At 45.3% G+C, this 21308-nt stretch overlaps 1 long non-coding RNA gene across 1 annotated transcript in view; it reads left to right on the top strand.

Annotated features, from left to right (window-relative positions):
- LOC140213656 (uncharacterized) overlaps positions 1 to 19235 on the top strand; it is a 38054-nt gene extending 18819 nt beyond the window's left edge. The window contains exons 2-3 of the long non-coding RNA XR_011890578.1: positions 13821 to 13912; positions 18682 to 19235. This is a non-coding gene — a long non-coding RNA (uncharacterized lncRNA). The remainder of the gene's footprint in view (positions 1 to 13820; positions 13913 to 18681) is intronic.
- The last annotated feature ends 2073 nt before the right edge of the window (positions 19236 to 21308 follow it).

Below are 21308 nucleotides of genomic sequence, written 5' to 3'. Positions count from 1 at the left end.
AAATCTTGAATAGAAGCTGCATTAGAATAACGTTGGGGCCTTTACGGCGAATAAGCATAAGCATTTCATAGAGATTACACATTGTATAAGGCTGAAGTTTGCGAGATTCTGTGAGCCGACGTAAGTTGTAAAGGACTCATTTAATCACTTTACTAACTCTTCGTTTCACACAGATTGAAACATGTGCGTTGGGTCGACATCTCATTTTTTGTTTTTACATTTCTGTATCATATATTACGCCTATGCAATGAGCCCTTGGGATGCAACTTGTCGCTAAAGAAAAGAAAAAAATAAAGAACTTTCGATGAGAGGAATTTATTGGCAGGCAGAATTCGTTTAAGGGTAACGTTAGCAACGTACTGTTGCCACGTACCGATGTTCACAAGCGCTGTTCCATAAACCCGATGACCACACGTGCGCGAAGCCAGAGAGAGAAAGCTCTCGTGGAGAAACAGCAACTTGTAATCGCACAGCAGTAAGCTGCGTAACAGCAGCACTACCTCTGTATTCGATTGGCCGTGTCACAATGTTCCGGTGGCGCTTTTAAGGTCGAGTAAGGCAGCATGCAAGCTTTGATGCAAGTACTGGTGTGCTCGAACGGCGTTAATAAAAGCCGGTTAACGCCATTTAACCAGCTTACTTTGGCAACTCGACTTACTAATCTCTTAGGGCTTAGCCTTTTCAGAGCGCTCTCAAAGGATCAGTAGAATGTCTGTGTAGTAATTTTCCAAAACTCGACTGTATAATCTGTTTGGACGGTTTATGTGGCGTAAAAATATCTCGGAAGCTGATAAAAGAAAAAGAAGGCTAAAATGTTGCTTCTTTACTTTCGCGTCCGAACCAGACCGCCGGCAAGTTAGTACGGCGTCATAGATTTGCCGGTATTGTGGCACATCTGGGCCGTTTTTCAGCTGAATAGAAAAAAGTTCGCAAAGCACACTAAGTTATGTTTAACCTTTAGTTCACTTCTAACGCAATGTAATCCTCAGCTATCTATGAAATATGAAAAACTAATGAGGCAGCACCGAGCTGTTGCTGTCCAAATCTTATGGCGTTAGAAGATATAACACGGGAAGTAGAATCCTCTCTTTTGATTTTGCTTCGTTTACATAATAATTAAACACTTCGCAGGTTAAACCTGACGTTTCTGATATTACAAAATGTAATTGACCATTCTATAATATTATTCGTATTTATTGTTTGTTTGAATTTTCTTACTTTCGAGATCAGTAGTCTTCACATACAACAATTATCTAAACGCATTCTCACGTAGCTCCCTGGCTCGTTAAATGGACAATAAATTGTAGGCATTCATTAAGGAATTCCAATAGCTAATCAAGCTAGTTGAACAGAAACGCATTTCAAGCTTATAAAAGTGCTCTTGCTTGGTCAATAGATATTGTGATAAGCGTGCTACGACAGCACTATCAAGGGAAGTATTCTGGTTGTCTACTTTCTGGGGCAAGAAAACCAAATTCTTTTACATTAACTTATTGGACATTTCACCGTTGTCGTTCCTCAATTTTCGTTACAAGCTCCCATAAGCCACCAATAGTTTTTCTGTTAGCATTTGCTGACATACCCTGCATGAGTTTTACATTTTGTTGTCTCACTTTTTCGTTTATCATAATTTTCAGTACTGTCATGCGGGCTATTTATCCTCGTGGTGTTTGTTCTTGTATAATTTCCGCATTTTAGAGCTATGCGAAGTACTTTTTACCTACGCAGATGGTATTTCTACCAATTTCCTCAATACATTGCGTGTGATATTTTTTTTTTTCATTTTGCTTCTTTTAGTTACCAAGTATGTGCTTTTTAAACTTCGACTGTTTTCAAATGCTTAAATTTTCTTCATGCACTGTGACCCTTGTCTGCACTACTTTATTCGCTGCTTTCACTCATCGCACTAATTATGTTACGACTTCAAGTGTAACTATAATATGGACTATGACGTTGTAAAAGCAGCCTTGGTGCCATAGCAAGAACATGTCAGCAATAAAATAAAAAAGAATAGGCACTTCTAGTTTAAAGAAAAGTCTGCAAAATACAGGGCTCATTTTATCTCACAAGTTCTATATTTCAGTACCCGTAATTACGAAGCTTTCTAACGCAATGTTAGTCTTTGCGGTCTGCCTGCGTGGTATCTTCGGCCCTTTCACAATTTTCTTTTTCTCGATGTGGCAGAGGGCTGCGCAAAAGGCGTATGACAGCACGCAGTGCTTGGACAAGGGCAATGAATATCTGATGCGCAGTGGTTGATTGAGAACGGAAGCCTGTGATCAAGTCCCGTTGCAGTTCCGTAGCAGTCATTGACTTTGGGACCCTCGTCTGCAAACTATTTGTTGTTTACTCGTTGTTTTTTGAATGAGGAATAAACTGAAACTGAAATAACAGTACGTATTTGCAGTTTAGAACGCGAGAACAAAGCATTATAATATAGAGAATGGCGTGAGAATCGACGAGAGGAAACGAGCTACAGAGGATGGATCAGGTCCCATCCGGTCCTATCTTATGTTTCATAATGAGAAATCGTAAGAAGCGCACAGAAAAGGGCTGAGGCAGGACGAGGGATTACAGCGCTTCAAAAAATTTTATGCTGAGTTTGTGAGGAGCAGCCGCTGAATATAAGCCTATAGTTACAGTAAATATTTCCAGTACATGTGGCACAGCAGAAATAAGTAACGGGAGCGAAGTGACAAAAAAAAAGAAGAGTTTTATCACTTTTGCGCAGAAAAAAAAAACAAATAAAAGGAAAAAAATTCGGCTCCATTCCACCCTCTGAAAGTTCATGTACAGCGAAACTGGCGCGACCGTTATGCAAGTAACACCCCTCCAACTGACATTACACGACGCAAGATAAGCACCACCACAAGCTACGTACGTGACGCACCTGTGAGGAAGTGCAGCATACATGCTCATTCCTCTAGGGCATCCGCCTAGCACTAGTGCCTTATTGAACTAAATAATTTTTTAAAGGTAATTGCGCAGAAAATGCGTAAAGTACGGCTTACACACAATCTGCAGACATGATAGCTTCGAGTTGTTACTCGAATGTACGAGAAAACGTAAATCTATTACGCGGAAAATGAAAGACAAAGCTCTTTTCCAGTTGCCGTTTAAGGTCTGTCTGAGTGACGCGGCCGCTAGATGGCGGTAACGTTAGCACAGCATATATCTTCATCCTTGTTGACCCTCAGCCTTGCGCATGTGCCTTATTGAAGTAATTGAATTTCTCAAAGCAAAATGCGCCAGAAAATTTCTAAAGTATAACTTACACACAATCTGCAGACACGACAGCATCGGATTGTAATTAGAATATAAGAGAAAACGTAATTATCTTGCGTGGAAACTCAAAGACAAACCCCTTCTCCAGCTGCCACTTTTTTGGGTGAGCACGCAAAGAAAAATACCGACCAATTAGAGGCTAACGGCTTCGTTGTAAAATAAAGACTACAAAAGTTAAGAGTCACGCTACTGATACCGGGACCATAGAGCCCAAGCGACGTTGACATAGACTGACAAGGACGGTCCTTGTTTTTCTATGTCCGCGTTGATCAACAGATTAAAGGTAAGACTATCCGAAAGAAATGTTTATTTTTCATTGAAATGTGCGAAATACACCGAGAAGAGGGATCTACGTGGAAACAGAAACAAATTGCTTTGTGAGAACTTTTTCAGCAATAGGTGGACAGCGCCAAAAAGTACTGCAAGCGAGCTTTACCCCGAGCCACGTGTCATTTTGTGTGGAACTCATGCGCACAGGTCTGACCGGATGAGACATTGATGCGTGCGTTGCATTGGCTTTACATCATGTGTGTGAGATAATGCTGCAGCCGGGGAGTATCTTGCATCGGTCTCTTTCCCCACACCGTGCCTGAAAAAAAAAAAGAAGAAAACATGAAAAGGGAGCCTCACGCTAAGCTCCAATTTCTCGTCGCCCTCTCTTCCTGCTCTAATGTCACAAGTAGCGCTTCCAGCTTGTCGTGCACTGTTGGCGGAATAAATTTAGCCAGAAACTTCGTACTCAAAGCCGAAACTCTGTAGAGAAAATAAATATAAAACAGCAGGATTTCTGGTGTGTTGCCTGTAAGCACCATTCGACATAAAGGGTTAAACGCTATGGCCCCGATGTAATATAAGACGAAGTAGCCTAAACATGTGTCCCCTTTAACCATATACCCTTAATAAAGGCAAAATCTCCACCTTGCGGGTTTTCGCAGATATATTACGTCAACCACATACCCTGTGTCTCAGCTAACGTTAGCCAAGCTGTTTAACAGTACGAAATATTTAAGAAAGACGGTGCAAGATATAATTATGAAAGCCTACGATGTTCAGTCGTCAAAGCTGTGACAACCAAAACTACAGGTCTTAAAAGCATATCTTGCACCGTGTTTAAAATTTTTTTTTCGTTGAACAGCTTCCTTAACGCAAGCTGGGGCCCCTTATATATATATATATATATATATATATATATATATATATATATATATATATATATATATATATATATATATATATATATATAAACTAACTCTTGGTGGGACAGTAAAAGTGTGGCTGTAGACTAACACAAACACCAGCCCTCTTTCTCATACGGTAAATGTCGACAAGCCCGTGAGTTATTCTTGTTCCTGAAAATGATGTTTTGTCAAAGACAGAAAGCTACATTACACTCGGCGACCTACGTTCGTCCGCAGTTTGAATATGTGTCATTATTGTGGGACACACATCACGGCACGCTACAACCGATTGCCAGGAAAGCGCATTTAAAATCGTCGCGCTCAATTTAGCTTATGCAGCAAGGGATATGGAAAATCCACGACTGCGGTTCTCTGCGTATCTAATCCAACGTACAAGTCATGGGGGGACCTCGGAAGAGATAATAAAACTGGCTGAAAAGTTACTATTTAACAAGTTTAAGAAGATATGGTGAAACAAGTTGTACAGAGCAAATTTCTATTTTTGGAACCACTTTGGGAACCAAAATTATCTTGCTGCAAAAGATTACTTTGAAGGCCTTCCTGCAGCCTGTCGCCCTGTTACCTTTGTTGCTGCTTCTCTGGCCAAATAGTCCGTGATTTTGTGCCACACGCCGATATAAATGATATACAGTGATACAAAGCGATATAAATGCTGATATGGAAAGGCGTTATTTCCTTCATGGTAGCTGCTTGTAACATTAAATTTTTCGTGGCTTTCTATCACACAAGCCTAATGTACGCCTGTATATAGCGATAACGCTGCACGTATTATTTTTCGTTTCTGTGTGTTAGGAGTACCTGTACTGCTGTCGGCACTTTGTAGGGCGTCATAACCTTTGCGAAACTGATTGCTCAGAATTTAATTTAATTTCCACAAAGAGGATGAATTTCATTGAAAGGAAGTGTCAGGACCATTCTCACTGCTGCTTTCTGTCCCTCAATGTATCATGTAGCTTTCGAAACGCGTGATCAATCAGATTCGGCTGTGTTGCAAGCGTGGAAGCAGGTGATATTGGTTAGGACAATTCGTGCGTGTGGGAGAGCATGCTTGCAGAATACCGAGCAGCACACCGAACAGTAAGGTGTCATACAAATATCCATATGTCCGCCCATATCAACGCATAGGAAACAATTGCATGTATGACTATTCCGTAAGGTACACTACGAGAACGCAGTCCTTCAGTCACTATTGTCTACTCCGGACCAATTCTCTTGCCGTCAAGATCATCTACTCAAATTTATGCACCCAGTTAGCATGTTCGTGCACCTGCAAGGCTGCAACCATTTAAACAAAAACATTATACGACTGGAACAGTTTTGCAGGCATTAGTGAGTAACTACGCGTTGTTGAAAAGCCTTTTAGAGCAGGCCTAATATTAGAACCAAGCCGTTGAATAAAGCACCATGTAACTTTCTTTACAGTAACTTGGATATTATTGCATACATTATCGAAAGTAGCACATTTCTAAACATCAGAATACTTTTGAAAGACAAAAGTAAATTATTTCTGCAGCCACAAATGCTGCGTGTAGAAGCCTAGTGATCGTACCGTAAGCTTTCACTCTAAAACTTTACTGTTACGCAAAACATCTGCGTTGGTGTCACACCGAACACCACATCGAATGCGACAATAAAGAAAAAAAAAACGATAAAGAAACACGCTTGTACGTTACGTCGGTGCAGCACAGATTGTGAATTCTAGAGTGTATTGGCACGTGTAAGATTAATACATTTTTGTCTTTCCTGCGTACGGTATTTGAAAAGTACAATCACTCTCATCTCTTGTTTCTATCACGGCAACGCAGCACTGCTGTGATTCGCCAGGCGATTTGATAAGAATCAATCAGCGTCTCCGTGAAAATACGCCGCGACTCTGATATCTACTGTCGCATAGCGTTCGTCGTGGTCTATCTCGTGTAATGAGAGTATATTTGCGCGCTTGGATAAAACTTAAGCATCCTGTGTAATTTATTCAGAATACATAAAAAAAAAAGATCCCGAACTAGCATTACGTGAAGTTGCGAAAACCAGGATAGGAAATGTAAGGGAGCAGTTGCTTTGAACATCGACCAAGAATCTCATCTATACGCGTTACAAAACAGTGCAGTATGCAACACACGGCGAAAAGTTTAATCATTATGCAATATCAAAATGGGAGCGCTTACGGAAGTGATTGCAGCCATTGATGAAGACGATGTCATTGTGATGATCATTCCAAATGGCAAAACCTATCAGACGGCGGTTCATAATATCTGTATATTGACAAGCGTACTTATTTATCCTCTTCTCGGGGACTCCATTTCATCTGCTAACAACTTATCGTTCAGCGCGAGACGCGCATGCATGATTCGGAACTTACTCGAAGGTTATCGTTGATTCTATCTGTTGTGTCTGTTGTCGCCTAACTTTGAGTAATCTGACTGTGCGCGCGCCACGAATTGTGCAGTTTTTTCTGGAAGGCATGCACGCACCAGCGATTACGCTGGAACCTTGGACGAGTCACTATAAAAGCCGATGCGCTTGACCTGAAGGTCAGATTTTCTACGATCGCCCACTTTGCTCGCCGCTATCATGCATTGTGCATGGGGGCGAAATGTGAAAACACCCGTGTACTTAGATTTAGGTGCACGTTAAAGAACCCCAGGTGGTCGAAATTTCCGGAGTCCTGCACTACGGCGTGCCTCATAATCAGAAAGTGGTTTTGGCACGTAAAACCCCATAATTACATCATGCATTGTGCCTGAGTGTTTCTTGTTTACCCGCCGTGGTTGCGTAGTGGCTATGCTGTTGCGCTGGTAAGCGCGAGGTCGCGGGTTCAAATCCCGGCCACAGTGGCTGCATTTCGTCTACTGAGATTTAGGTGTATGTTAAGTGTCGCCAAGATGCCAAAATTAATTCGGAGTCCCCCCCCCCCCCCCTCCCCGCCACTATGGCGTGCCAGGTCGTGGTTTTGGCCTGTCATCATCATCAGCCTGGTTACGCCCACTGCAAGGCAAAGGCCTCTCCCACACTTCTCCAACTACCCCGGTCATGTACTAATTGTGGCGATGTCGTCCCTGCAAACTTCTTAATCTCATCCGCCCACCTAACTTTCTGGCGCCCCCTGATACGCTTCCCTTCCCTTGGAATCCAGTCTGTAACCCTTAATGACCATCCGTTAGCTTCCCTCCTCATTACATGTCCTGTTCATGCCCATTTCTTTTTCTTGATTTCAACCAAGATGTCATTAACTCGCGTTTGCTCCCTCACCCAATCTGCTCTTTTCTTATCCCTTAACGTTGCACCAATCATTATTCTTTCCGTGGCTCGTTGCGGCCTCCTCAATTTAAGTAGAACCCTTTTCGTAAGCCTCCAGGTTTCTGCCCCGTACGTGAGTACTGGTAAGACACAGCTGTTATATACTTTTCTCTTGAGGGGTAACGGCAACCTGCTGTTCATGATCTGTAAAGCACCATAATTTAATTTATGCGTTACTTGCTTTGCCGAGCACATCATCATCATCATCAGCCTGGTTATGCCCACTGCAGGGCAAAGGCCTCTCCCATACTTCTCCAACTACCCCGGTCATGTACTAATTGTGGCCTTGTTGTCCCTGCAAACTTCTGAATCTCATCCGCCCACCTAACTTTCTGCCGCCCTCTACTACGCTTTCCTTCCCTTGGAATCCATTCCGTCGAGCACAAGTTCGCTCAATACTGGGGGGGGGGGGGGGGGGGGGGGCTCCATTCTGCGTGCGGCTAGGGCTGACGGCGAGCTCCGGATCTAGCCCCACACAGTCGCTCCGTAGTACTCCCCAACCCGTCGAGCGTGTATCGCGGCTACGTCGGGTTCGAACGAATAAGGCAACCAGCGGCGTGAACTGCGACAACGTTTATTGCTACCAGCAAGAAAGAACACTGGCAGAGGGAAGTCCTCTCTGTAATAAGTAATAATAGGCTGGCCTCGATGCCCGGGACAGTCAGGCAAACGAGGTCACTCACGGGTTGCGGCAGGTACTCTAGTCCGGCAGGTTAGGGGTCCGGCGTCCGAGAGAGAGGGGATCCCCCGGTGGCGCTGTTTTGTACCTTTTTACCTTCGCGAGGGGAATGTCCTCCTCGCCCGTCAGCTACCTTCCGGCGAGTCGGGGAGGAAGGTGCGCGCGCGTCGCGAGAGGGAGGGAGAGCGGGGGAGGCCGTAGTGCGCCTCTCCCGTGTCTGTGCCGGCTGTCTAACTGTCTCTCCGATGAGGACACCTCAACTGCAGCGCGGTTGAGGTGTCCTCATCTGAGAGACAGTTACTGCACTGCACTTCACCCCACGTTTTTCCTTCCCAAACAAGAATCTCTCTCTCTCTCGACGTGACTGCGAGGACGCGGGGGAAGACGGGCGCGTGTGCTCCCCACAATACAGAGTTACCTGATTCGAAGTTGTCGCTCTTGTATTCTTCACCGTTACTAGAACGTGACATTATTGCCAGCCCGCAATCTCAAAAGTACTGCTGTGGAATTGTCGCTCCAGTTTGGCCGCAGCGAGTGGTTTGGCATATATCGGTACATAAAATTATCCTGATTTGATTCTTTTGTCGGAAACTTGTTTATCCACAGAAGAGAGTTTTCGGTTGAAGAACGACCTGAGTTTTCGTCTTGACCACCCTCCTCAGAGAGGGGAGGTCCGGCCCTTTTCATTAAATCGAAAATTGGCCGCCATTGTTAAGTTCACACTCCAGCCACTCTCTGCTGAAAGTGAGATTCATACATTGCACCTAATTATTTCTGGATGTGCCCCATGTTCCATAGTTATTACTCGCTTCCCTACAACGGCTTCAAATGCCGGTTCTCTTGATTCTCGCGGTTGCAGCATACGCAAAGGATATAGCCATAACTGGTGATTTTAATTCTCACTACGAATCGTGGGGCTATCAATACGGTTCTTGGGGTAAGCGGTTGTGAGATTGGGCTTCTTGAAATAGCCTTTATTGTGTAAATTCTAGAACTCCAACTTATGTATCTGTGCTTGACCTAACTTCTTCCAGATCAGGTTGTGTAATTTCGTCCCCCTCTGGCAGCACCTCGGCCTTAAAGTGACCATTTTCCATTAATTTTCTAAGCAGCGTCCCCACTCACTTCGATAAGTAAGCATGTCCACCCCATTCTTCATTATAACCCATTTGAAGACTCACTGCGATCTGTTTGAAACGAACAGTGTTACTACAATGGGCCTGCGGGCTCAGTGACCTTCGAATCTCTCCCAGCCCAATGCGACGAATCGCTTCGTGAAGCCAACAATGCAGCTACTTCGGACAGCTCCACGGCGGCAGCAAGGCTAGCTAGCCACGTTTGGCGGACTGAGTATTGTTAGTTGATTCCCTGTCGCCTTCACGGTCTATTTGGAGCAAGAGAACTCCCAGAAAATAGTATTTGACGGTGCTTTCTCACGGCCCCCAGTAATCCTCGCAGTCATTTGACAGACACGGCGGCTAACTGCGGAGTCAGTTCTGGAATCAAGACGGGCCAGCTTGAGTCAAGCGTGACAAACCCTGTCTATCTCTTCTCCCCATCTTTCATCCCCCCCCCATCCCGCTCCCATGTGTAGGGTAGCAAACAGGTTAACCACCACCAGCTTGAGTCAAGCGTGACAAACCCCTCTATATCTTCTCCCCATCTTTCATCCTCCCATCTCGCTCCCATGTGTACGGTAGCAAACCGGTTAAGCTAAACTGGTTAACCTCCCTGCCTTCCTTCTCCACTTTTTCCTTCCTTCCTCCTGTCTACGAGGACCCTCTCCGCTCGGTGTGTTCAGTGAAACAAAAGTGCGGAAGTGAGTGTGTGAACCCTCTTCCCCAAAGGCGGGTCCTTGGACGACTTTGAACGCTCCGATTGGACGAAGTTCGGACGGCAGGAAGGGCGGAGGGGGTTTTAAGCAGCTGTTTTCGGCTGCTGTGTGCTTCGTTCCAGTCATGCTAGACTGATGAAATGTAACGTTCTCCAGTTATCAGGTAAATAAATGTCGTACTCCTAGCTCTCGATGAGAACAAGTTCCTACCTTCAACCACGCCCTTAGCGTGGCTGAGTCGGACGACGGCATGGGCCAGCCCTACCACTTTTGACATGGCCTACCCCAACTCATACAACCGGTAGGGATAAATGAGAAGTTAAAGTACTTAATTTCTGTCAAGTAATGGGTGACAGTTAAAAAAAATACAAATACAGTCTGCAATTATTGTGAACGCTAATGTAGAACAAGAAAAGTAGCGTGGAAAATGTAAGTGTATGTCCAGGTAATTGTAGCGGCTGTAAATTTGTTAAATTATTACATTTCTTTAAAAGAGTTAACAACAGTCGTTCCGTAATGCGTAAATTGTCTGTAGACGATTTGTGGCATGTTTACGAGTCCCATTTTGGAATTTGGTCGCGTGGTATTTTCAGGGGGCCCTGATTGCAAACTACGCCCTCTCCTTGTTTAGGAACGCTAGGCATTGCGTTTATCTCTCGGGCTATACCAAATATCAAAATTTGCATCGAATAAAATTGTACGTGAGGAAACATACCCGCCTTCTTTTAAACTCGCTTTCGTAAACTGACAGTGCAGGCATTACTGAAGACATATGCTTGTCCTCTGAGAGGCTCCTACTATGCGTTCATTCGGGAGCAAACTGCATGCTTTGGGAATCAATGACTGCGATTGCATTGTCCCCGAGTAACTATTGTGCGGAAACTTTTTCAACACTTACAAGTAAACATCTGTGACATGGTTTTCCCAAATGTACCGGCTCCAACAGAAGGCTTTGAATTTGATAATATAATTGCTAAAGATGCTATACTGCTCACCATATACAGATAAAAGGGGCTATTGGTTCGCTTTTGTTTGCGCCAAAGTCACCTATACCGCTCTCCGAGAATTTTATTTATCTACTCCCCAACACTTACGTCTTGTGTGTTTTCTGTGGGTGCCTAAGTATAAATGATTCAGCAGACGCACTGTTGGTGGCACTCCTTAAAGGCCGGGTGGTGATAATTCTACGACCTTCGGCATGTATCACTGCTGCAGGATAGAGAAAAATGCGCAGTTCATGAGGAACATGCCGAATCATCAGTCCCAAAAGCTGATTTCCAGCATCTTTAGTTTCCTGGCGCCCCTGGCGGTGTTTTACTAGAAAACCTGAAGCTTCACTTATCAGAATGCGTTGCCGAATGTCAAAGCCTAATTTTGTTCTCACAGCTGTGGCTTGGCTCCTTCCTTTAAATTTTACTAGTGCAGTGAGCCTGAAAACACGGAACATCTTGCGATTCTCGTAGGTTTAACAGGCAAAAAAAAAAAAAAAATCAATTTCTATAAAGCCCCCTTCAGCAGCTTGGACTGGGCCTTACACTCTAAAAAAAGTTTACACCCTTTGGGGCTTATCTTGTCCGCAAACAATAATCCTCACCTGTCTTGCCTGCGTTTCCCTTCTTGAAAAAGCTGCGCTCGTTGCGCTTGATGCTGATAACGCGCATGCCGTTCCTGACTTGGAAGTACCGGGCTCGCAGCGTTAAAGAAAGGAAATGCGGGCAAGACAGATGATGATTATTGTTGTGCAGCAAATATACACACCACAGGGTGCAACCGGTTTTTACAGTGTAGACCTCTTGTTATAGCACTTTTTTTTAAACGTCTGCACTAGGATACTGCAACGCGAAGGCATGTGATGCGAAATTCAATTTTGTAAGCGATACAAACCGACCACCATGTTAATATTATCAGCGTTGTCAACTGATAAGATGATGAATACCAACGATATTATTACCACCTATTATTTTACATATTCCTAAATTTTAAGTAAGCAACAATTATTATAATTTTACTTTATTCCCTTAAACTTAGCTCTGTTCACCTGGGTTGGCTGGTCCTCGCGGAATCGGGGCTTTTTAGCTGGGCCTCCCACTGCTTTTCGGTGGTTACGTGCCCTGGTTTGGTTCTTGCGGCTCCTCCACAATCCCACGCCATGTGGTGTAAAGTGTTGGGGACGTCCTGAAATTTGCAACAAGTACGGAAACTGGGTGGGTGCAAGTCTGTACTGTAAGATCCCTTGTACGTAGGCGTTACATACTCCTTCCCGCTAAGTATGGGGTTTGGCGGGGGGCACATTCTTTGGTCTAGTCGGTATAGTGTTGTAGGATGCTGTATTTCCTAGGGACGTCGTGCTTCCCTGGCAAGTTTGGCAGGGAGGCCCGGCGAGTATGACCTCGGGCTGCGGCGTTTGCCGTCGTGTTCCTTGCCAGGGTTTTGTGTCCCTGAGTCTAGACGATGTATGTTTATGGTGTGTGTCTTCTTCGCGCTCTTTATGATGCGTAGCGCTTGCTCGGATGTTCTGCCTTTGTGGTAGTTTCCTCACGCCAGTTGGGAGTCGGTGAGGACAATGGCCTCTTCGTCGCAGGTCGTGATGGCTAAGGCTACGGCGACTTCTCCCTGCTCTAACTTACAAAGTGCCCAGTTTTCCTATCTTTTTTCCCTGCCCCACCCGATGCATCGCTGATCCTCCTTAGGGAGTTGAGCTCTACTGCCAGGCACACAACCGAACCAAATCCACAGTTCAACGGCGTGCGTTAGTGCGGATAAACTAAAAGCCGCTGTCCTTGCAAACATGCGTGCAGTGCTCGTATGGTTATGTAAATTATATAAATTTAGTATACAGTACGTCTGCGATTTATACTTTTACGATTTATTGTACACTACGTGTCTCTCGAAGTAGCATTGATTGAGGTCTTCAGGCTGTGAGAGAATTTCAGGCGGTGCCAGGGCTCGGTAGGCAGCATTAGGCATGCCTTCACCGCGTCAGACTCAACGTGACTAACAGGAGGCATATTTGAAATGCAAACTTCATTTGTAATATTCTCCGATGTGTTCCGCGCGCAATATACCTTGGAAGTTGCTACATTCCTGTCTATTCCTGCCTCTTGAGACTGCAGAACTGCAGTCTCGAGAGACAGGCAATACCTGAAGGCCGCACTGAAGCTGGGTCGCTAATCTGAATAGCGGCATATTCTTGGATATTGAAGAACCATTGCAGAAACACCACCTGCCATTTTCCCTCAATGAAAGTGATTCTGTTAATTTGTAAAGCTTATAATCATGGGACACATTTCCTCCTTTTGCTTATGTCTTCCCTTATCTACTTTGCCATTATACTGTTTAATACTTTTCCCTTATCTACTTCGTACATTATCTACTTAGCATTTTGCTTTACCTCAGAAAGTATTTACTTGACTTGTACTTACCGAAGAGTATTCATGTTTCAATCATTTTTTAACACCTATGTATCTTGCATTTTGTTACAACAGAAGCCTATTCCTTTTCTAAATTTTCTACTTTCTCTTTTAAGGCTACCTGAGAATTTGGAGCTCCATCTTTACGACTGCATTCACTGGAGACTCATGTTCTTCTTCCCAGAATATCCACATCACAAAAATGCAGGTACCTCTAAACTTTCGCCGTTGATTGGTTTTCCTTCACTTGCCTAAACCATTCTTCATACTAAAGCGCTGTTTTGGGAGCTACAGAAATAGCGTCCCAAGCGGCCGTGAGCTGGAAACAAATGCAATTTTCACCGGAGAATGGCGTTTTCTACAAATAGTTCAACGCGCTGAGAAAACAAAGCGCAAGTGTTCCGGGAAAATGGATTCCACCTGAACGAGCAGTCCAATCGACACTGTCCCTTCTATACAAATCAATTTTAACGCTTCGAACTGCTATTTAGAAAAGGAATTGCGCCGAAAGAACTGCGGCGTTCACGTGGAATCTATCGGACGCGATGTAGTAATTTGTTCATCCAGTTTTACTTTTTTACAGCGCACTGCGGGCAAACGAAACTCTGTTAAACGAAAGTTCCGGATAAACGGAACGAGGAGGAGGAGGAGGGGAGGAAATAAAGAGAGAAGGCAGGGATGTTAACCAGAAATGCGTCTGGTTGGCTACCCTTCTCTGGGGGACGGAAAAGAGTCAATAGAAAGATAAGATAGAGAGAGGGAGGGGAGGGGGAGGAGAGTCGCGGTGAGCTCACGCACGCAGGCGGAGGGCCTGACCGAGTTAAAGACAACGGTACCATCTTTGGTTGGCCGCCAATAGACACAGTGTTAACAAGATTGGTGTAAGCGGAACGAAACTTTTTTGTGAACTCCGGCAAAACGGAACTTTAACCGAAACTGCTACTTACCTCATCGGCGTATGGAACAGGAAAAGTTCGAGAAACATGTCGAATGGTGATAAATAGTGAAGAAAAATTCAATCCATCGGGAATTCATTGGAAAACTAATGCTGGTCCAGATTATGATTACGCAATAAAAATTTCACTCTTTAAGGATTCTGGTTTGTTTCATGGCCAGCACCCTTACCCTTAAAGGGACTGCGGCACTGAAATTTCGACCTTGAATTACGCGCTGCTTGACAAACTACAAGCGTCTAACGGCACGCTTGCAAAAATTTGAGCGCGTATGGTGCGCTAGAAAATCTGCATTTTTATTTTTTCACATTGCGCTTAAGCCGTACAGCAGTCTGGCAACATTGAGTTTTGATGAAATTAAGTCCATCCGGCCATTGAAAAAATGAAATAAAATGGGAAGGAGCGTCACGCCGCCAGCCTCGGCAAGCGAGCTCTCCGAGGAGTCATTCCCTTCGCTATTTCCCTCGCAATATTGGCCCAACACGTGACCCTCGAAACCGAGCGTATCGGCGGTGAATGTTCATTCGCTTCTTTTTTTTTCGGTGCTCGACTGCCCTGCGGTAGCTCTGCCTGCAGAGCGGGAGTACTCAATCTCACCACCCTCTCGCATGACGATTAAGTGTTGGGCCAAGTCTTTTGGCTTCTGCAGGGTTGGGGAATGCTTCATCCTAGTTCTTTCCTTCGTCCATGCGTTCCGCGACGTATATGTGCGCGGTACACGGGTGGTTTTGTTTTTTGCACGTGCCTCTTGGTGGTCGGCCCGATATAATTCCCGCTGGCATTCGCTGTTCTGTGCAGTTATTGTGGCGCGAATGAAATAATTGCGTGCACCATGCGTACACGACGTCCTTGCCGCGCCCGGGTAGCGCTGACACAACGCAAAAAGAGTCCGGCACGGCGCAGAATGTTTCGCAGCAGACAAGACTTGTTGCAAAGCGGTTGCGCACATCGCGACGTCACACACGCCATTCCAAAATGATGGTAGCTGTAGGTGGGAGGCGCTTAGCGGCAGTGATTTCAAATTCAGATTTCAGGTTAAATTGTACACGGAGAGTACGTCTACCTTTGGTATGTGTACTAAATAGTATTTGGTATTGCCGCTTTTGTATATTTGGATTTCTATGCCTAACCTCCTTGAAGCTTGAGTCCGCAGCATGTGTCAAATAAAAATTAGAGAAAAATACTGGCTCCTTGCTCTTTATTACAACGATAAACTAAAAAAAAAATTTGCACGACTATTTCACAATGATAAGCTGAAAATGTCTGGACGGCCGCGCGTTGACTCCTTTAAGGTTGTCAAAAATTTATTGTATACGATGGCGAGTTCAAACTATACCTGTGATACGAGAAGCCTTAGCTGAAAACTGTGTATTAATTTTGATCTTCCCGTTCACTCTGAATATTTTACGCAAGAGATTGACTGCCGCCGTGAAGTTTATTTCACGTGGTTCTCGAATCGTCTGTAGATGATCTCATTATGTGTACTTGCCACAAAAAGTAGTCAACAAAGAAGAATTCACTTGACACAATCAACGATTTGATGCTATCGCTTAACCATGAGAATTAACCATCGGACAAACTAAACGTTCGATGGTTATTCACGCAAAATAACGGTAGTGAAATGTTTATTGTGTAGCTGTAGTCAGCTAAGCTGGGGCGCTATAACGTAAGACTATTCCAAACTTTTCTATTCCAATTCTGCTATCAGCCCTCCACGATTGGTCAAAAACTTTTTTCGACCACCCCCACTTCACCTGTCTGTCACGCGACGTCACGAAAACCGCGATACCTCCCCATCTGATATGATGTGTACACACTGATTATGCATGATTTGATAGAAAAAAGAAAAACAGTTATTTCTTATTGGACCCCTTTTCGCCATTAGCCCTCGGCTATTGGTAAAAAGGTTTAGGGCTGCACCCACTTCACCTGCCTGTCACGCGACGTCACAAAACCGCAAGAACTCACCGCGTCAAAGTGACGTGTACGCGATAAAGATGCATTAATATGCCGAACAAAACTGAATTTTTTTCGGAATAGCAGTAGGCTGCCCCGTTCCGAAAGGAATGGAAGATGGCTGCCGCCGATCGCTCAGACGCTGGCTACTCGCACCTGCCGGAGAGTATGAGTGTATTTGCGTAGAATAAAACTTGTTGCGTGGCCGTGTAACGTTTTCGAGCACTTTCGGCACGTTTACCCCCTCATTCTGCCAACTCTTCTTTGCTGAGGGTCCGCTTTAGCGTCATTCTTGAGCTTCCGTTGCATGCCGCCGCTATTTTCCACCAGCCACCGCAAGCTATAAGTAAGGGAAAACCGACCAATCGTAGACGCCGGCACCACCCTCTTCATCTGGTTATCGACTTTCAGTGCAGTGGCTCGGCCCCATCGAATCCCTCTCCACTTGAGCGTTCTCCTCGCCTCTTGTCAGCCAATTAGATACGACAAACCGCTCAGTGTAGGCAATGTTATTCGTTTTTCAAGCAAGCAAAAGTGACCTCCTATGAACGAGGAGAGCGTTTGATTGGTCTGTTCAGACAACCCTGCGGATGACCGCCCGGTGCTTGCGTTGGCGGTTACGCAAATTTGACGTCAGGAGATTGGAATAGAAACATATTGGAATAGTTTTACGTTATAGGGCCCCTGGTGGCGGGCGACGCGGGAGTCAAGTGAAATAATCAAGAGAGCCGTGAAATACAAAATGTCAACAAGTAATTACGCCAGGTGTCTGTTGTCCCTCAGGGACATTGATTACCATCTTGTGCAGTTAACGTTCCTCCTGCAGGCGAAGATGATCTTTTGCACGGCGAAGATATTGCGATTCGAGGAATTCGAGAAGTTTACCGGCGTAAATAGCAATGAATACTTGGTGAGAGCTACGACGTGTCCCAGTTTTCCAGGCAGACGTGCTACAAGGATAGGAAACAAAAATATTATGAAATAAGTAGTAACGTAACAGACGTGGCGGCATCCGGAAACAGTATGAGAATCATGAGGATTTGGCTTAAAGCTGTCGAAAAGAACATTTCGACGACCAACTGTCTAGGAAGACAAAAAAAAAAAGAAAGTGAAAGTGGTCGACGTAAACCTCACACATAGCGGAACGGCAGAAGGTAGGAACACAAGGGCTTTATTGAATTGCGCGTTCCTCTCCGCATTTTTTTTCAGTAAACCGCATTCCTTGCTTTTGTTCCGTTATGCTTTTCGGTGTGCGAATGTGGCGGATAGACAAACACTGATCGAATCGAAACACTTAGTGCGTTTGTGCCTTTAAGCTTCGCTCGAAGGCGTGATGGCGCTTCGTAAAAAAAAAAAAAAAAAAAGAAAGCGTCCCTGCCCTCCCACTCCATGCCCCAGCATGCGCTTTCGGGACAATTCTAATGTGAGAGAACTTTGTGAATGCAGGCTTACTTCTACGAAAAGTTGTTGCTCTGGATGGGCATCTAGTATGAGCGGGGTGGTTTGTTTTCCTGCTGTCTTGGACATGTCCTTGAACGGATGAGCTCGTACAAAAAAATTACAATAAAGAGGCAGTATCGTCCGAAGCGCGAACTAGTGACAGCGACAGCAAGGTTCAGAATGCACTTGAACTCTTCGGATGATGTTCTAACTGCATGCGGATGCGACATGGGTGAGCGACGCAGCGCGCAAGGCAAGCGCTGCTAGGTAGAAGCTAGAAACAGCGCCCTGGCATCTACCAGGTGTCTCACGACGCTTACGTGACGACGAGAAGCGCCGGCAGAGGCGCTGCAGGCGACGCGCGTCTCTGCTGTGGAGAAGATAAAACCGACGTCAGTCGGCAACTAGCGAAACGTTAGCCTTACTGTTCTTTCAGCCCAAACCAGCGCATACACACATCAGCTCGGCAGTAATCGGCACATCAGCTCAGATAATGTGCTTATAGTATGTGCGTGCACACAACACTCGGGCCCGCAGCGCGAGGCAGAGCGCCGCCCCGGCTCCGCAACCGAGCCGGTTCGCGCAAGCGCTGACCATGCCTCTACTTAGCTTCGCCGTTTTTTTGCAGCCAAACACAGTCCACGTCGCTGGAGACCCTCTAACCTTCGGCGTGCGAGCTGCGCAAGCGCCGTCGATAGCAGGACAGCACGACGGAGGCGCCAACGGCGACGACAGGGATGTACCTAGAGCTACGTATAGTTCTGCCACAATAAAATCCCTCTCTTTTTTTTTTTTCTGCCGTTCTCGGGCCTCTCGGGCTTCTGCAGCGTACACCGTCCAGACAGACCAACCCAGTCAGGCCAAGTTGTTTGCGAAACCTCGTCAGAACGGCAGCACGCGCCGTTGGCCTCCACTTGACGCGGGTTTCCGGGCCGGGAGAGGAAGGGGGGGAGGGGTGCGGCGAGGATCGGGAGAACCTGTCGAGATCCCGGAGCCTCGTCGCGGATGAGTTACGGCAGCCGCGGGGTTTTTGATGGAGGGAGGAGCACCCTATTTATGGATGTTTGCGCAGGGTCGTGTTGGGCTCTACGCAAGTTCGTGCGGGACGCGCCACGTGTGCTCCTGTGTACGGCCGGGGCAGCCTGCAGTTACTCGCGGTCAGACGCACATCGCCGAACCCAAACAGAGGAAGGACCTCCTCCCCCCTACTTCGCACCCGTGGTGTTTTCCAAACACGATATATCGTGCTAACGGGTACCCATGTGCGGCGGTTGGGATTACCAGGTGGCAGGTTTAGTCGATGGATGGAGAAGTGCTTGCTTTCGGGCCGATAAATATTTAAGTTGCTCGATTGAGCGGGAATGTTTCAGTGAGAAAAACAGGCAATGGATTGTTTTATTGCGGTAATGACAGAAATATTTGCCGCGCGTTGGGATGCAGTGCTATCGCCCCGACGTAAGCTTCTGGAGAGAAGTTTCACGCAGACGCACAGCGTATTGTGCCCAAAGAGCTTCTGACCATAGCACCAAGAGGGAAATCTAGCGCCACCGTCTATGGGAGTCTCTCCTAAGGGGCGCTGTGCCGTCATGGGAATGACGGCATATGTGTCTGCGAGGCTTGTGTTGGCTGGTCTTGTAAGTGGCTTCGTCTAAAACGTGGATATGGCTACACAAATAACTCTTTCTTAAAGTAAAATCTTCATAAAATGTTTCCATTCAGGCATATTACATCTTCCAGTGAAGTTTACTCACCTACAATGCATAACCAAGCGAAGAAAAGCAAGAACAGACGACAAACTGTTCCAAAGCGAGCACAAATCTTGTCGTCTGTCCTTCTACTTTAGCGGCTCGCTGGCGCTTTTTGCGTTACATATAATTGTACATGCAATAACAAGTTCTCATTGTTAGATAAAACATGTTCTTGCGTCATAATAAAGCTAACACAGCTTTTTACGTGCTGTTTTAGTAGAAAATTAATCGTTGTGACAGGCGCAATGGTGTTTGCCTGGGTCTCCAAGGATGAGGCCAATCCGAACCCACTATATACCGTCATTTCCATGCATACCACAGCGCAGCAGCGCCAGACTTCCCTCTAGGTAATCTAGTGAGAAACTTAATGATTTTGCCAAAAGAACACGCGCGCTGAGGTGAAAGAAACGCGAGGTGAAATGAAGATTCACTGTCTGTCAGCCCGTATATTAATAACAAAAATATTGAACGTTAGTACGTTCAACAACGAAATCAACAGCCCCTCTCCATTTATAACGTACGGCCAGTGATGACTAACAGGCGCATGTGCATATCCAGTTTTCATTGACACGTAGCAGCTAGTGCCCCAAAAGACACGTGGCACGAATAGCTCGTTTTCAATGAAACGGGCGGGTTTTCGCGAATAATTAAAAGCACACGGGAAACATTGAAAAAAATGAAGGTGACAGAGAGGTTGTAGAAGACAAGTCCCAAGAGACAAATGCAGTGATTAGGCTGTGGAAAGCTAGAGCTCTGTTGCGACGAGAATTAAAAATCCAGCAATTGAAGGTCAAGAAAACAACAAAAATCTTGAGTCAGTTTTCGAATCAAGAACGGTCACTGTGATAAAACTAAGGCCACTATTGTAGTAGTCGGTACATGGTATGTAGTCAGAATACTGAGCTATCGATTGATGCCTTTCTCAACTCATCATCACGGAGCAGGAACAGGCTGGGGGACGGCTACAAGACGCCTGAATATTGTATTAGTAAGTTCGCAAGTGTAGAATCATCACAGACACTATCTTGCCTCTTGTACACCTCCAAAACAATATATTTAGTACGAAGCAAAAGCAGGAGAGTAATAGGTACCACTGCGGCGCCAATCACAAATAGACCTTTGCAAATTCATTGCATCGCTCCCTTTAGTTGCTCTAAAGAGCACAATTGATAAATACCCTTACACGAATATATATAGTCATCCACTTTTCACTTCCAAGCAGTCACCATGTTATTGTCCAACGACAAATATTGTTATAAGAAAAAACTGCACTCAAGACCAGCCAAGCCTGATTTTGTCCTTTATAGTGGATAACAATTATAGGAAGAAGTAGAAACAAATATGGCGCCGAGGCGTAATTATACCGACGTTCTGTTGTCGCAGCTGCTTTCTCAAATGTACATAAAAAATTTAAACACTTTTATACGAGGGCCTTACTCGGCCCGTAGAACAGCCATGGAACATTTACTGACATGCACACGAACGAACTTTTACTATCATTCGCATG

Source organism: Dermacentor andersoni, chromosome 10 (assembly GCF_023375885.2).
Source record: "Dermacentor andersoni chromosome 10, qqDerAnde1_hic_scaffold, whole genome shotgun sequence".
NCBI lineage: Eukaryota > Metazoa > Arthropoda > Arachnida > Ixodida > Ixodidae > Dermacentor > Dermacentor andersoni.
Note: the sequence above shows the minus strand (reverse complement) of the source record. Positions and strands in the feature narration are given on the sequence as shown.